The following is a 14,455-nucleotide window of genomic DNA, read 5'->3' on the forward strand; positions in this document are numbered from 1 at the left end:
CCTAATTGGGGATGTCAACATAGATACGTTACGCCCTTCAGCAACGACAGTTGGCAATTATTTGGACGTCATTTCCAAATGGGGCTTGCAAAACACGATCTGTGAACCTACACGCGAAGAATTCCTTGCTGGTCATCTAGTTACATCTTGCATAGATCACATAAATATACGTGCACATAACTTAAGTGTCAAATCTGCCGTTATTACAACGAAACTTGCTGATCATTACATGGTCTGCTGCTCTCTAACAGATGACACTACCAACTTGGTCGCTCCAAACGAAGTCAAACAAATATCATTTGTTGACCCCTTGGCTTTCGAAAAATTTGTAATGAATCACGACTGGCATAACTTTTTGATGACTGTTCCTCCAAGCGACGCCTATGACAACTTTGTAACACTATTCACCGATTTCCGGTTTGCAGCTACACGGGTCTGTAAAATCAAACAACGTAAATTGGACCAAAAATGGATGTCTACAGAAATACTCACGGCAATACAAGCAAAAGACTTATTATGGGTTCAAACAAAGAGAAGTCCTAATTGTACTGCTTTGCGGCTTCGGTACAAAGAGCTTCGAAATAAGGTCAATGCTATGATACGTCTAGCAAAACGCAATAACTTACGAGCAAAATTCACGGACGCTCGTTGTGACAGCAGGAAAACATGGTCCCTAATTAACAATCTTAGAGGTGGTGATGTAAACGCTAATCGCCATGTTGATCTGATGTCTCATTTTTCTTCAAATGGTACTGCCACCGCTAATGATTTTAACTCATTTTTTTCAAAAGTGTCTGGTGTAGCGAGACCTCATCCAGATACTTGCACATTGCAAACTAGTATTTCAGAATCCGCCCTTCTTCCCATGTTTTCGGAACATGACCTCAAATCAATCCTCTTCAGTCTAAAAGCAAATAAATCTCCCGGAATTGATGGTATTTCAATATTAGAGCTGCGCAGAACTTTCGAAGCAATAAAAGATGTGCTACTACTCATTTTAAACAATATTATTACCACTGGTATCATTCCCGATAATCTGAAGAATGCGCTGGTCATTCCTCTTTTTAAAAGTGGCGCACGCAACAATATTGGAAACTACCGGCCTATTTCTATCCTTCCATGCATTGGGCAGATATTGGAAAAACATCTGCTCAAGACAATGAGCAGCTTTTTAAGCAATCATGGCGTGTTATCTCCTAGCCAGTATGGTTTTGTGCGGAATCGGGGTACGCAGTTGCTGCTTGAAGATTTTTCCGATACACTAAACTCTGCGTTTGAACACAATCAGATTGCTTGTGCACTGTTTCTAGACGTCCGCAAAGCGTTTGACAGCGTCTGCCATAGTATACTGCTAACCAAACTTTCTTTGCTAGGCTTTCGGGGTGCGTTTTTGCGGCTTCTGAAAGACTTCTTATCTCATAGGCAACAACTTGTGTCTATTGGAAAATTTCGTAGCAGCCTGACTGAAATTAAAGCTGGCGTCCCCCAGGGTTCAATTTTAAGTCCGTTATTATTTAACCTATATTTTAATGATTTATCTAATGTTGTGAACGTCAAATTATATCAGTATGCTGATGACACTGTCCTTGTTTCACACGCTCGAAGTTACACTGACGCCATCTCTTCTTTACAAATGGCAACAACAAGAGTGATGGACTGGTTTCAGAATAATGTAGTCCATATAAATGCGTCCAAAACTCAACTGATCTGTTTCCACAACCCTGTCAAGCAAGTTACCCTATCCTCCCCGTTATATTTGCACACATCACATTGCAATCCCTGTTCGTGTGCCCCTGTGCAATACGCTTGTTCAATTAAATACCTTGCGGTCTTTTTTGACAGTGATTTATCCTGGAACTCTCATTTCGCATATATTTGTCAAAAACTTCGCGCAGTGTCTTGTGTTTTGTATAACATAAAATTTTACATGCCATTGTCTGTCCGAAAGCTTGTAGTACATGCCTTATGCTACAGTGTAATCCGGTATGGGATATCTACATATGGTCATGGCGCTCAACATTTGGTAAGCCGGGTCAACTCCATCCTTCGTGGCACTCTGAAGCATGTTGCTTATGATGTCTCCCCCAAATCTGATGTGTTCAAAACTTTGTCTTTACCTGATTTCAATTCTTTGCTGCTTGAAACTGTTATCTTAAAACATTTTTGGTTAAGTCAGTATAAAATTCCTTATGTGCCTGTCCGTTCCCTGAGACCAAAGAATCCTTACATTACACCCCGCTGTAAGACGAGATATGGTCGAAGACTTCGTAACTATTATGTCCCAGCAATGTTTAATCTACTTCCTCAAAGCATACAAGATGTGAAAACAAAATATGGTCTTAGAAAGGCTCTTAGACACATGAATGCGTGATTGGAAGCCTGTCATGTGAGTGGGTATGTGTGTTTTTTTTGTTGTTGTTGTTTAATAACGAGTAACTGATGGCTCTGTCGCTGTCTGCCAGGCACTGCCGTTCAAGCCCACTGTGGCTTTGGCAGGCCCGATTCTTGCACTGTATGTTTCTGAAGTCATCAATAAAGTATTATTATTATTATTATTATTATTATACAAACCCCTACGCTTGGAGTCTCACGGCTATGAGATACTACATCGTTGGCGTTCGATCACTCCAACGCCAATAAAGAGTTCGTTTAAATTTCCTGGGCTGAACGGGCCCTAGAGCCAGCCTGCGTGATTTGCGGCCCAATCAGAAAGCGCCATGGCGTGACCCATATCGCTAGGCGTAGCAAAACTCGTTTACTTCGTGTGTTCTTGAAGACCGGTGCGACTCTACAGAATGTAGAGTTACGCTATAAGTTACCTTAAGGTACTCAGTAACTCTAGCAGAAAGTACCTCTACGAAAATTTTTGCTTAGTGCATTGAAATGGCCGGCAACGTCCCATGTGATGGCGTCGGTCGCGGCGATACCCTTGGATACGTTCTGTGCGACTGTCCCCGCAACAGGGCACAGATACAATATCTGGCAAGTGCGCTAGCTCTCTTTGATGAAAGACCATTTTAAATATTAATTGATAACGGAGCTAACCATTTGGAATGCCTACCTCCTGGGCCATTGCAGCACATGGCGGCGGAGTCACTGCTAGAGTATTTACACAACAGACCTGCACAGGCACCCGTAGCCTGAATTGGCATTCATTGTGCTACACGTTATCCTGCGCTGTGACAGTGCGTGCGGTGGTCATGTATGTGCTGTCTGATTACTTCTAATCTTTCAATTTTTCCTCCCGCATTCCCCAGTGTAGGCTGGCAAACCTAATTTCACGTTCTGGTTAATATCCCTGCGTTCCTGTTTTCTTTCGTCTCTCCTTCTCTCTCTCTTCCTATGTAGCAAAAGATAATGCACAAAGTCTGTCGCACGTGCAACCGAGCGTGCTCAATCTAAACATACAGCCACGAGCAATTTGTGACCTGCAACACCGGTGCCCGTGGTCGAAGGGGCTGCAAGGATGTTCGGCTGTGCAGACACAGGGTAAAGTACACGCGTACACACAGCTTCAATTAGTGGTATTCATTGAACCGCTATTTCGCATGTCGGAGCCGCCGCGCAGCGCTGGAGCCCCGTCGACCACGAACAAGGTTGTTGCAAGTCATATTGCACGCGGCTGTACATATAGTTCATTCAGCTATTACTGTCACTCCTTCATTTTTCTTGCGCTAAGTACTCTAAGACTCAACGGGGACGAAACGAACACTGAATAGGGAGCGGACTCAAGGTGCGTCACTTCGTGTCCACTCCATATCTAATGTTTGTTTCGTCCCCGTCGCGTGTTACAGTACTTAGCACCCAATGCATAGCGCTTCTAAATTAGTGTCAGTGTTCTGTGAAGTTGGCGCGGAACTCGAAGGTTCATTCTTTCTCTATTTGTTTGTTTCTCGTAAACAAGCAGGTGGGGGCCTCTTTCTGCTGTAAGCTCCTTGCCACTTCGTAAGTTTATTCCATCCTTTGTGCTTATTGTGATGTCTGTAAAACAAGTTATACTAACTGCTACAAGACGCGCTACTTATTGGACTCTAACCGACGTTACCAAGACTTGTCATATTGCTCTTTCTTTCCTCTTTTTTTTTTCTACATTTCTTCCGATCTTCTATTTCAATGTTTCCCTCTTTTCCTCCTTCTTGAAGTGTAGGCAGGCGCTTCCCTCCTCCTCCGTGGCAGCTGTCAGCCTGCTCCTCGTCTTCCCTTCCTTTTCTCTCAAATGTACACATATTTTCAAGCCTAATGAAAAATTCGTGGGGCCGCAACATTCATACAGGGACGGATTACCAGCGAAGCCGTTTTGACTCCATACATGGGCTGCATACATTATAAAATCATATTTTACTTCTTTTTTTTTTCGTACGGCGCCACACTACGCCGACCCAAGCGCCGCCGCGGTCACCGCACCTCGCATGCATCTGCCGTAAGCGCTGCAGTAGCTGCGCCGGCACCTGCTACGCGCGTGACGTCATAAGCACAGAAGCGCAGGCCACGTGCACAGAGAGAGGGAGAAGTGGGTTTTTTTATGAAGAGGGGAAAGGTTAGCACTGTCTTCTGCAGCCCTTGAGGGAGCACGGCTCAACGCCACCGTAAAGGGGGAGAGGGGGAAGAAGATATGACAGGAGAGGGTGAAGTTGTCACCAGGGCAGGGGCGAAGCAAACCGCTAGTCCGGAGCTCAGGAGCCGTCGCCACACTCGTACCCCCCCCCCCCCCCCCCCCCCCTCATTATTCGTCCAACAAGCTTTAAAACAAGTTAAGCTCGTGAAGGCCAACTTGCTTTCTTATGTACAGGGTGATCATCCTTTAAAATTTAAGGAAGCTTTAAAAATCGCCCCTTGCAGGTAACATGATTCTAGTTCTTGAGCTGGATTATTCAGACAGGCGGACATTACTTCGTCGAGAAATCAAGACAAACGATCAACTAATTAACAAAAATCCATTAATTACGTTTCGAATTAGTTAGATACCGGCACATATTGCAGTTTATGGATTGTAGTCGGCAATTTTCCAAAACGTATTCTCTTGGAATGAACTTCTAGGACGACGGCAGTATGGAGATATGCGCCATCAAGCTTGTCGTAAAAACGCACTGTTGTTCCACGTACTTTCTTAGTAAAACGTTATTCTATACATTGAAGCCCAAATGTAACTCGAATGCACGTGCATTTCGTCCCACACTTTGTGAAATAATATCTAGAAATTAGTATCATCCTGGAAATTCATTTCAAGTCCTTAATTATTATGTTAATTGGTGATCTTGTGTGAATTAGTTGAACATGTGTTTCGATTTATCGTAACAGTAATGTCAGCCTCTTCGAATAATTCAGCTCAAGGGCAAGAATTGTATTATCTACAAAAGGCGATTTTAAAGAATTCCGTAAAACTTGAAATGATCACCTTATATACATAGTGTTTCTCTTACGACAGCGAATTTATGTGGTTCTATTTGGACCCAAGATATTAAACACCTTTTTGGAAGTTTGTGAACTGCTTGAAGCGTGCTTCACCTCCACCACGGGTCGGCCCAGCGTTACACAATCTTCAGGATCGGCCCACACATTCCTGTCCACGCGCTGTACTACAGCCGTAAGCCGGCCAGGCTGCCACTCCCCTCCCCCCTCCCCCCGTCTCCCGGGAAAGTATGCGGGGGATGCATACGGTTGCTAGAAGTAAACAGATTCGCTGTAATAGTAAAAATAATATGTTACATGATGCTACGCGGTTTACATGGTGCACATAGCGCATGGAGAGCAGACGACGAGGAAAAAAGAGAGTGTAAGCGTTTTCTTTCTTTTTCCTTTTCCTGTCGTCTGCTTTGTCATCAACTGACCCGGTTTCCTGCCTCTCCTCTCGCTCCCTTTAAGTGAAAAATGTCACTTCACGGGTTTTGTCGTTCTCTCGCAACGCACCCGTCGCTCACCGCACAATACCCGTTGGCGGCAGCACTAAATTTTAATCTGTTCACGATACGAACGCTCGCTAGTGAAGACTGTATGCTCGGATTGCACAACATCCGCAGGCCGCAACGCACTCTCATCACCGACAAGGAGACAGACGGCAACGCACCCCCGCAATGCGACGACGAGGAAAGAAACGAATATGACAATAGGTCACTTTGCAACAGTTCTTGGAAATGGGGCAGAATCGTTCATTGATTATTGGTCGCTCAAAGGCTGCAGAGACAGGCTTTCGCCGGTCCTCGGTCCTTTGTTTCGCCCAAGCATGCGGGCTCCATTGAACCTCTGTGGCACAGTCAGTGGATGAACGAAAAAAGTTGCGCTGCCTTAAGGAGCCATAAATTATATTCATAGCACCACTATCTGGCAAGGGGCAGGGACAGGGGACAATGGGATCCGGAAAGTTATGATAAATCTAGAGCACGCACGCGCGGACGATGTCTCTCGCCTCTCTTTACGCTAGCATGCTTGAAAAAAGAAAAAAAAAAAACGTTGGCACCGGGCTTTATTCTGGTGGCTTCAGAAGTCACGGCACACTGCGTGGGTTTAGGTTGCGAAATGCGGGTAGCGAAATGTTTTTTTTTTCAGTGAGTTGAGGATGTGATTGAAGGGGAGGGCAAACACTGTCGCGACGTCTTCTTCTCGTGTGGCACTGCGCCTCTAAAAAATAAAAAAAAGTGAGAACTTCGAGTAGCGAGAGCGAGGTGGATGGCGATATGTGAGTCGTGAGGATTGCTTTTCGAGGCAGTTTTCTTATGCTTACCTTTTTTTTTCTGCACTGGAAACACACGTGAGATCTCGACCTCTTGGTTGAACTCTATGCATTTTGATTCTCCGCAGACTCTGGTCGTAGGACGAGTTTTCAGTAGTCGAGCGTGGGCGAAATCGCCGAACGTGTTGGTATTATGATCTTACTTGGAGTTTCGATTCAAGTGTGTTTATTCTTAGTACTCGCATGCACTCTTATTTTCTCTGTACTTCAGACCCCCGACACATGTCCTTTCTCATTAGTTGTATTCAACAGAAGTTCATTACAGGCGTTGGTTGTTATTCGCTTCTCAGCTCTTGCTTCTTCAGAAAGCCCTGTGTTTTATATCCTACTGTTATAGTGTTTTATTTTCCTACAGCTTTATTTCAACTTCGGTTGGTTATGATATCATGCACCTCATCGTTCGCTAAGTCTAAAATATATTGCATAATATAGTATAGTATGGTATATTATAATAAATTATAGTTTACTATAGTATAGTACAGCCACCTGTACTACCGCTAGAGGTGTGCTGGTTGAAAGTTAATTAAAGGTTAAAAGGTATTACGAAATGAAACAACAAATACTACCTAGATATCCTCACTGAAAAAAAACCATAAGCCATCAGACGCATCAATCATTCAGTAAAGCGATTAGCTTTCCACAACTTTCCAAGCATTCGACTATTCGCTTGCATTGACACTTATGTTCGATGGTTTCTGTAGATTTGTTCGTTCGTTTGTTTGTTTCTAAACATATTCATTTGCTAGAAGGTCGGTTTCCAAGTTCTGAACTTGTGTGTACTGTCTGCTCTTCAATAAAATTGACAGTACCGATAGTTTCATTCGCAAATGAACATCATGCGCAAACGAGCACAGTGACTCTAACGTCTGTTTGAAGGGTTCCGTATAGTACGTTTCACCGAGGGTGCGCAAACTTTTTCTCACTATGAAGTCACAGAATATTCGCCGTGCTTTTGTCATATACAGTTGAGATGCTCGGCATGTATGGCTTTTGCTTTTACGCGAAAAGACAGTAAACGAAGGCCTAAAAACAGCATAAAAAAAAGCTTAACCCTTATAAGACAGATACATATACATCGAAGCGGAGTCGCCACATACTAGCGCCTCTTTTTTTTTTGCGAGAAAAGTGCGAGTCAAGGTTTGGTTGAACTGTAATGCTTACAGTTTATTTATTTTTTTAGATACTGTTGTGCGCGTTACTACTGTTCATCGCATAGCGTTCCGAACCCAGCCTGACTGCCTCGTATAGAAAGGCGCCGTATCTCCACCAGTCAGAGCCGTGGTGCAGATTCAAAACAGCGCTCTCCGTTCGAGCCCAAAGTGACAGCGTTCGGTGTAGCGGACTCCGGATTCAAGGTCGCCCACGCATGGGGCGAGAGCAAGGCCTGTCCTCCGCGAGTGTCTGCTCGCTCCTTCACTTCTGACCCGACGCCGCTACACGCAAGTGGTTGCCGGGGGAGGCAGCGCGGAACGACCTTGGGATGTTTCGGAGGGAAGTCTGAATGCCGGGGACCAACATGCATACGCTTCTCCACTATACGTGTCACGCGCAGTTAGGTGCAGCGCGGTTTTGTATGTTGATAACGTGATAACCCGGTTATAAATTTCTCGTGCGCGTTCACATTCGTTCGTTCGTTCGTTCGCTCGTTCTTTCGTTCGTTCGTTCGTTCGTTCGTTCTCTCTCTCTCTCTCATTTGCACGTTTTACTTGCAGTTGCCTACTCTCTCACGGGCTTAATTTGGCGCTTATGTATCTTTGGGCATTCTATCTATCTATCTATCTATCTATCTATCTATCTATCTATCTATCTATCTATCTATCTATCTATCTATCTATCTATCTATCTATCTATCTATCTATCTATCTATCTATCTATCTATCTATCTATCTATCTATCTATCTATCTATCTATCTATCTATCTATCTATCTATCTATCTATCTATCTATCTATCTATCTATCTATCTATCTATCTATCTATCTATCTATCTATCTATCTATCTATCTATCTATCTATCTATCTATCTATCTATCTATCTATCTATCTATCTATCTATCTATCTATCTATCTATCTATCTATCTATCTATCTATCTATCTATCTATCTATCTATCTATCTATCTATCTATCTATCTATCTATCTATCTATCTATCTATCTATCTATCTATCTATCTATCTATCTATCTATCTATCTATCTATCTATCTATCTATCTATCTATCTATCTATCTATCTATCTATCTATCTATCTATCTATCTATCTATCTATCTATCTATCTATCTATCTATCTATCTATCTATCTATCTATCTATCTATCTATCTATCTATCTATCTATCTATCTATCTATCTATCTATCTATCTATCTATCTATCTATCTATCTATCTATCTATCTATCTATCTATCTATCTATCTATCTATCTATCGTTAGCTCCTCACTAGCAATGTAGGACGCGCGTTTACTGAGCGGTAACAACATGCTTCAATGCTGCGCGAATCGAAAGTTGAAAACGGTTCAACGTTGGCAAGATGCTGTGCTCTGATTAAGCACCGCATCCAGGGACAGGATAAGCAAGCGATTGTGCATTCGTACTCTGATTCGCTGGCGTTCAAGCCACAGATTCCACAGCAGCGCACGCCATTAGTGAGATAAAGTAGGAACAGCCCTGGACGGACTCTGCTCTGATAGACACGTCGCGTCTGATGGAGTGTTTAATATGAAGCAACGAGAAGTAAAGTTAAAGGAGAGTAAAACACGCGAGTCCACTTCGGATGTGGTAACAGTACAGATACGCGCATTTGGAGAAGTTGATAGATTTGTAGTCGAAGAAAAAATAATGAATAATAAAGGAGCGTAGAAAATGATGCGGAAGAATTCGAAGCAAATAGATAAAATGGTGAAGGAGAAGCGTGGAAAAGAAAGACTGCGTAAAACAAAATGTACAGCGCTCCACGGGGCGCCCGGGGAGCTCAATGATGTCTGCTGACCACTTATTCCCGAAGCTCTCGATCGATCATATTCTCTTTCTTTTCTTTTTCCTTTTCCTTTTCACACCGTGGTTCTTGCCCGCTGTGAATGGAACGCGCCGTAACTACGTATGCGTCTTTTACGCCTGCGTTTTTGAGAAGGAGGTTTCGCCAGAGGGGGGGGGCAATACCAGGGTGTATTTCTGAAGCTGTACACTGCATATCTGATTTGCATCGTTTAGAGCTTGATATTGTCCCCCGAAAATAACTAATCGACAATTTCTCGTGTATTTCCTGTGTTGAACGCTAAGCTGCCGGTACGTCAAAATCCCGGACGGATTGCGCGTATCACCACGACGTGTCCTTGCCGACGGGGAACATTGCGAGCACAGTGCGTTAAACAAAGGAAACGTTGCCAACGTAGATGACGATTACGGATAGGAGACAAGACAAACGGCCAAATCGCGTAAACCATTTTTTTTCCGTGTTGACGGATTCCCTTGCGTTGCATCCGTAGCCTAATAGAATGCACTTAGCGAAGCGCACAAGAATGAAGACAATCTTCTAACTCCATTTCCAGGAAAGGATTCCGGGAATGGAATTTAAAGCTGAATTAGCAATATTTTTTTCTAAAGTGTGATGAAGTGCCATAATATTTGCATACGGGTGCGTTTTGCACTGTCGAAATAGCTCGAGCAAAGCAAGGACGCAAGCTCCAGGACACTGTAAAATAATTTATACCCTTAAAAGTGAGTAAGGATGTAGATAGGTTTGTAACTCACACTTTTACAGCCAATTTTACCTCTAAAAGTACATAAGGATGTAAGCCAATTTATAACTAACACTCGTGCACATAATTTAAACCTTTAAATGAGTAAGGTTGTTAATCGGCCTATTACTCACACAAATATGCTCGATTTGCGCCTATAATAGTTAATTAGCATGCAAATCAATTTCGAACTCACACGTTTACACCCAGTAAACGCATTTATAAGTGAATTAGGGCACAAATTACTTTGCGATGCACTGACCGTCTCGGTGCCGCCACCTTCGTCTTTTACGTTTCAAGAGATTCTGATAAAGTGCCAGAAAGTTACAAAAACGAAAGGCTTAAATGGCTACGCAAAACACCGATAGCTGGCGAGAGAGAGAGAGAGAGAGACAAAGAGGAGGAAAGACAGGGAGGTTAGCCAGTGTAAGTACCGGCTGGCTACCCTGTGCTGGGGAAAGGGGTAAAGGGAATACAAGGAGAAAGAAGAAGAAGAGAAGAAAAAAAAAGGAGAAAAAGAATTAAGGGAATTCACGCGGTACCGCGATACTACGCGATACAACACTCAAAGGCGATCGCACAATTGCATGTCCTGAATGTGCGACATTGCATGTCGCACATTCGCATGATAGCTGGCGAGGTGATAACATGGAACACGATGATGACAACGATGGATGACAGCCCACTTCCATTATTTGTATTTATGTGCGCTTATATATTATGCGTATCGTACGCTTTCTTTTATTGATTTTGTTTTTTTGCATTCTGTGTTTTGAAGGTTTTCATATCTCTGTGCGTTCATTATTTCATCACTGTGTCTTCCTCACCTGTTCACTTGCTCACCTCAGGCTGTGTCACGGCCTGATGTAGATGCTTGCAACTCTGCAACTTGTCCTCAATTTTTTATCTTTGTATGCTCGTGTGTGCATAAGACTGTATCCTGTAGATTTCTTTACCGTTAGACATTCTTTCTTCTTCTCTTGGAATTATTATTTCTATTATTTTTGTTATATTGCGCAAGAAGGAGCAGCCGTCAGCATTTCAGGGTCACAACAACTTTTTTTTTCATTTCAGCAATAATAACGATACTAATCATAATAATAAAGACGAAGAGGAGGAGAAATACGGTGTGGCCGTTCAAGTGTCCCGAGCCTGAGTTCAAACCTTGAGCGGCAAATAGTTTTCTGTGGTGGTTTCTTCGGGTGGTAAGAAAACGACGATTGGGAACATCGTATGATACCTACCGGTAGACACTACGAAAATTGTTCATCCGCACCCTGATACAATATGATCACGGTGAAGTTGAATCAGGATCGTCAGTACCTCGATGCTGATTTTCATCAGGGTGCCGAGGCGAAATTTCAGCTCATCAATAGTGCGATGTGCTGTCACTGTAACAAACCGGTGAGTTGTTTCTGGACCTTTATAGTCTATGTTTCGCAAACCGGTGCAGACTTAATTATCTGCATGTATTTGGGTCTCGAAATTAACGCCGTGTGGTCTGAAAGATCTACGCAATCCAAGTATCTATAGGAGGTCGTCCTCCATTCCCCACATCATCCTAATAATGTTTGAGAACTTGTGAGCATTCAAATAAAATCAATATCAAATAAGCAAGTAAACGACTCCTAAGTTACGCGTCTCCCACACACGCAAGCATGTATAGTTTGAAGTTTGAAGTTTGAAGTTTATTTCCTTTCTTCATTACAGAAAGAGGAAACAAGAGCTAAAGGCCATTTGGCCTGACACGGGCTCTTGCTCCTAAGTGCGTTCGGCTTGCATGATGAACCGTTGTACAAACAAAAAAAGCAAATATAACAGGAAAACAAGCAAGTACGATATACAACAGACAAATAAACAAGATAATGTGTACATTATACAATGACTGCCTTAAGTCATTGTATGACTTAAGGCAGTCATATGACTTATGACTTATGACTCAGTCTTATGACTGCCTTTAGTCATTGCATTAAGTCATGAGCTTACAGAACAAAAGTGCGTCCAAGTCAAGAGACCCACGCATTCATGCCAGGCACTCACCTTTACTCCCCCGACTTGCCCAAGAAACCTTTTCCCTTCTATTTTTCCCGCTCGATGACGAGTGATGGAGCGTCGTTTTATTGGCACCGTCCCGGGCAATGGCAAGGCGACCACCACCCACCGGAGACGGCTCATTTTTCTCAATACGCCTGGCAGGCGCCACTTTTGCCTCCCCCGCCAGCTGACTGCCGCCGCCTTGTTCAGCTATTTTCCTTTGTTCTCATCTTCTTTATCCTTTTTCTTTGGTTCTCCTTTGTTTCGTCCCGGTATCTTCTATTCTCTCGCACACTCCGTCGTATTGCTCTCCGGGCAAGTCGTCACAGCCTGCTGCGACGACGTGAATGCAACGCTTACGCCAAGTAAGCGAAAGCAAACCATACGGGATCAAAGACAGGTTCGGGAACTTTGGTGGCGAGGTAGTGAGGGAGGAGTTGGTGGTGGTGTGTGGGAGGGGTGACGGTTCAGGAGGAGATGAGAAGAAAGATGCGCGAACAAATACACCGAAGCTTCGATAAGCGACGCGGACGCGAAAGGACCACCGCTGCTGTTGTCGCTGCCGCTCGCCGCTTTTAGCAACAGAAGGTCCGGTCCCCGCAGAAACCACTCCCGGAGGGACTTGGAGGCAATGGCCCCCCCTTCTTATGGGGAATATATCTCGATGACGGCTCCTTCTAGCTCGCGCACGCACCGCTTCCTGGGCGCAAAACGAATTCCTCGCTGTATATACGGTTACGGCGTCGCAGAGTCGGCCTGCCTTTCGCGTCCGTGTTGCTCACCGTCCCCCACCCCCCTATACGTTTTGTTTCTTCTGTCTTTATCTATTGCTCGTAGCGCGGAATGATACTGTCAGGTGTTTTTTTTTTCGAACTCCCACCGACATTCACTGTCGTGGAGGATAAAACGCACTCTAGGCACTCGTATTGAACAGCTAACCGTGGCTGGGTGACAGCGATCGGTCGTGCGTCAGACACCTATGAGACGGATGGCACCGGGGGGCAGGCAGGAATGAAGATAGGGCCTTTCGTGGGTGCGTGAGTTTGAGGCTGTGAAAAAGAAAAGGTGTGCGCCAAAGAAAGGACGTTTTATTTCGAGGTGGCAAAATAAAGACTTCAAAAAAAAAAAGAAAGAATGACATTCTAAAGGCTAACGCAGTTCTCATTGTGCCATTATGAGAAAACTTATGGGCTTTCACCGGCCTTCGCATATTGTCGATTAACTTCTATACTGCTTTAACGTGTCCCCTCCGGAAAGATACAAAAAGGAAGAAAAGAAAGAGTGATCAAGTTCGCTTACTTGGCCCCATATTAGAGGAATCGTGGTGTTGTGAAGTGCCCATTAATCACGCCAGAATGAATGAAGATAATGAACCCGTATTAATAAAGCACTGGCAATGTGTCTGGCGCACCTTGTCAGGAAATTCCTTTGATAGGCCTGAAAGCGTTTGAAGTGCAAGCGCTCCGATGTTGAAACGGTGAGGGGTGAGAAAAAAAAATTTGCGGAATTCGGTGAAAAACGGTCACCGATGAAAAGGTAAGACAGCGTACGCGTGACAAAGACTAAATACTACTAATTAAGAAAGAAACAGTAATCTAACTGATTGAGGAGTTCACAAACGAACCTTTACGACACGTACACTTTTCCTTTTTTTCAGCAGCAAGGCGCGATCTGGACCACCTTGTCGAAGTTCTCGCGGTCGATAGTGCCTGTACTGCGCAGTCAGAAAACCGCAGTGGCGTTTGTTTAACAATGATCCACAAACTTGCAAAACTAACAACCACCCTTTGTGTACACTTTATTTGTATTCACGCTTTCTTTCTTTTTTCCTGTGTCACTTCCTCACTCATCCAATATCCCACCCATCACGCACCAAACAGGCACGAAACGTTGAACAATATATTGGCGAAGCAACCAGCCGATCGATAAACGTTGCAGCAGTGGTGTAGACACAACTTTT

The 14,455-nt window shown here is 43.8% G+C and overlaps 1 protein-coding gene across 1 annotated transcript in view; it reads left to right on the forward strand.

Annotated features, from left to right (window-relative positions):
• LOC139056253 (uncharacterized) overlaps nucleotides 1–14,455 on the forward strand; it is a 642,331-nt gene that overhangs the window by 232,335 nt on the left and 395,541 nt on the right. The gene's annotated exons all lie outside the window — the stretch shown is intronic.

This window comes from Dermacentor albipictus, chromosome 2 (assembly GCF_038994185.2).
Source record: "Dermacentor albipictus isolate Rhodes 1998 colony chromosome 2, USDA_Dalb.pri_finalv2, whole genome shotgun sequence".
Lineage (NCBI taxonomy): Eukaryota > Metazoa > Arthropoda > Arachnida > Ixodida > Ixodidae > Dermacentor > Dermacentor albipictus.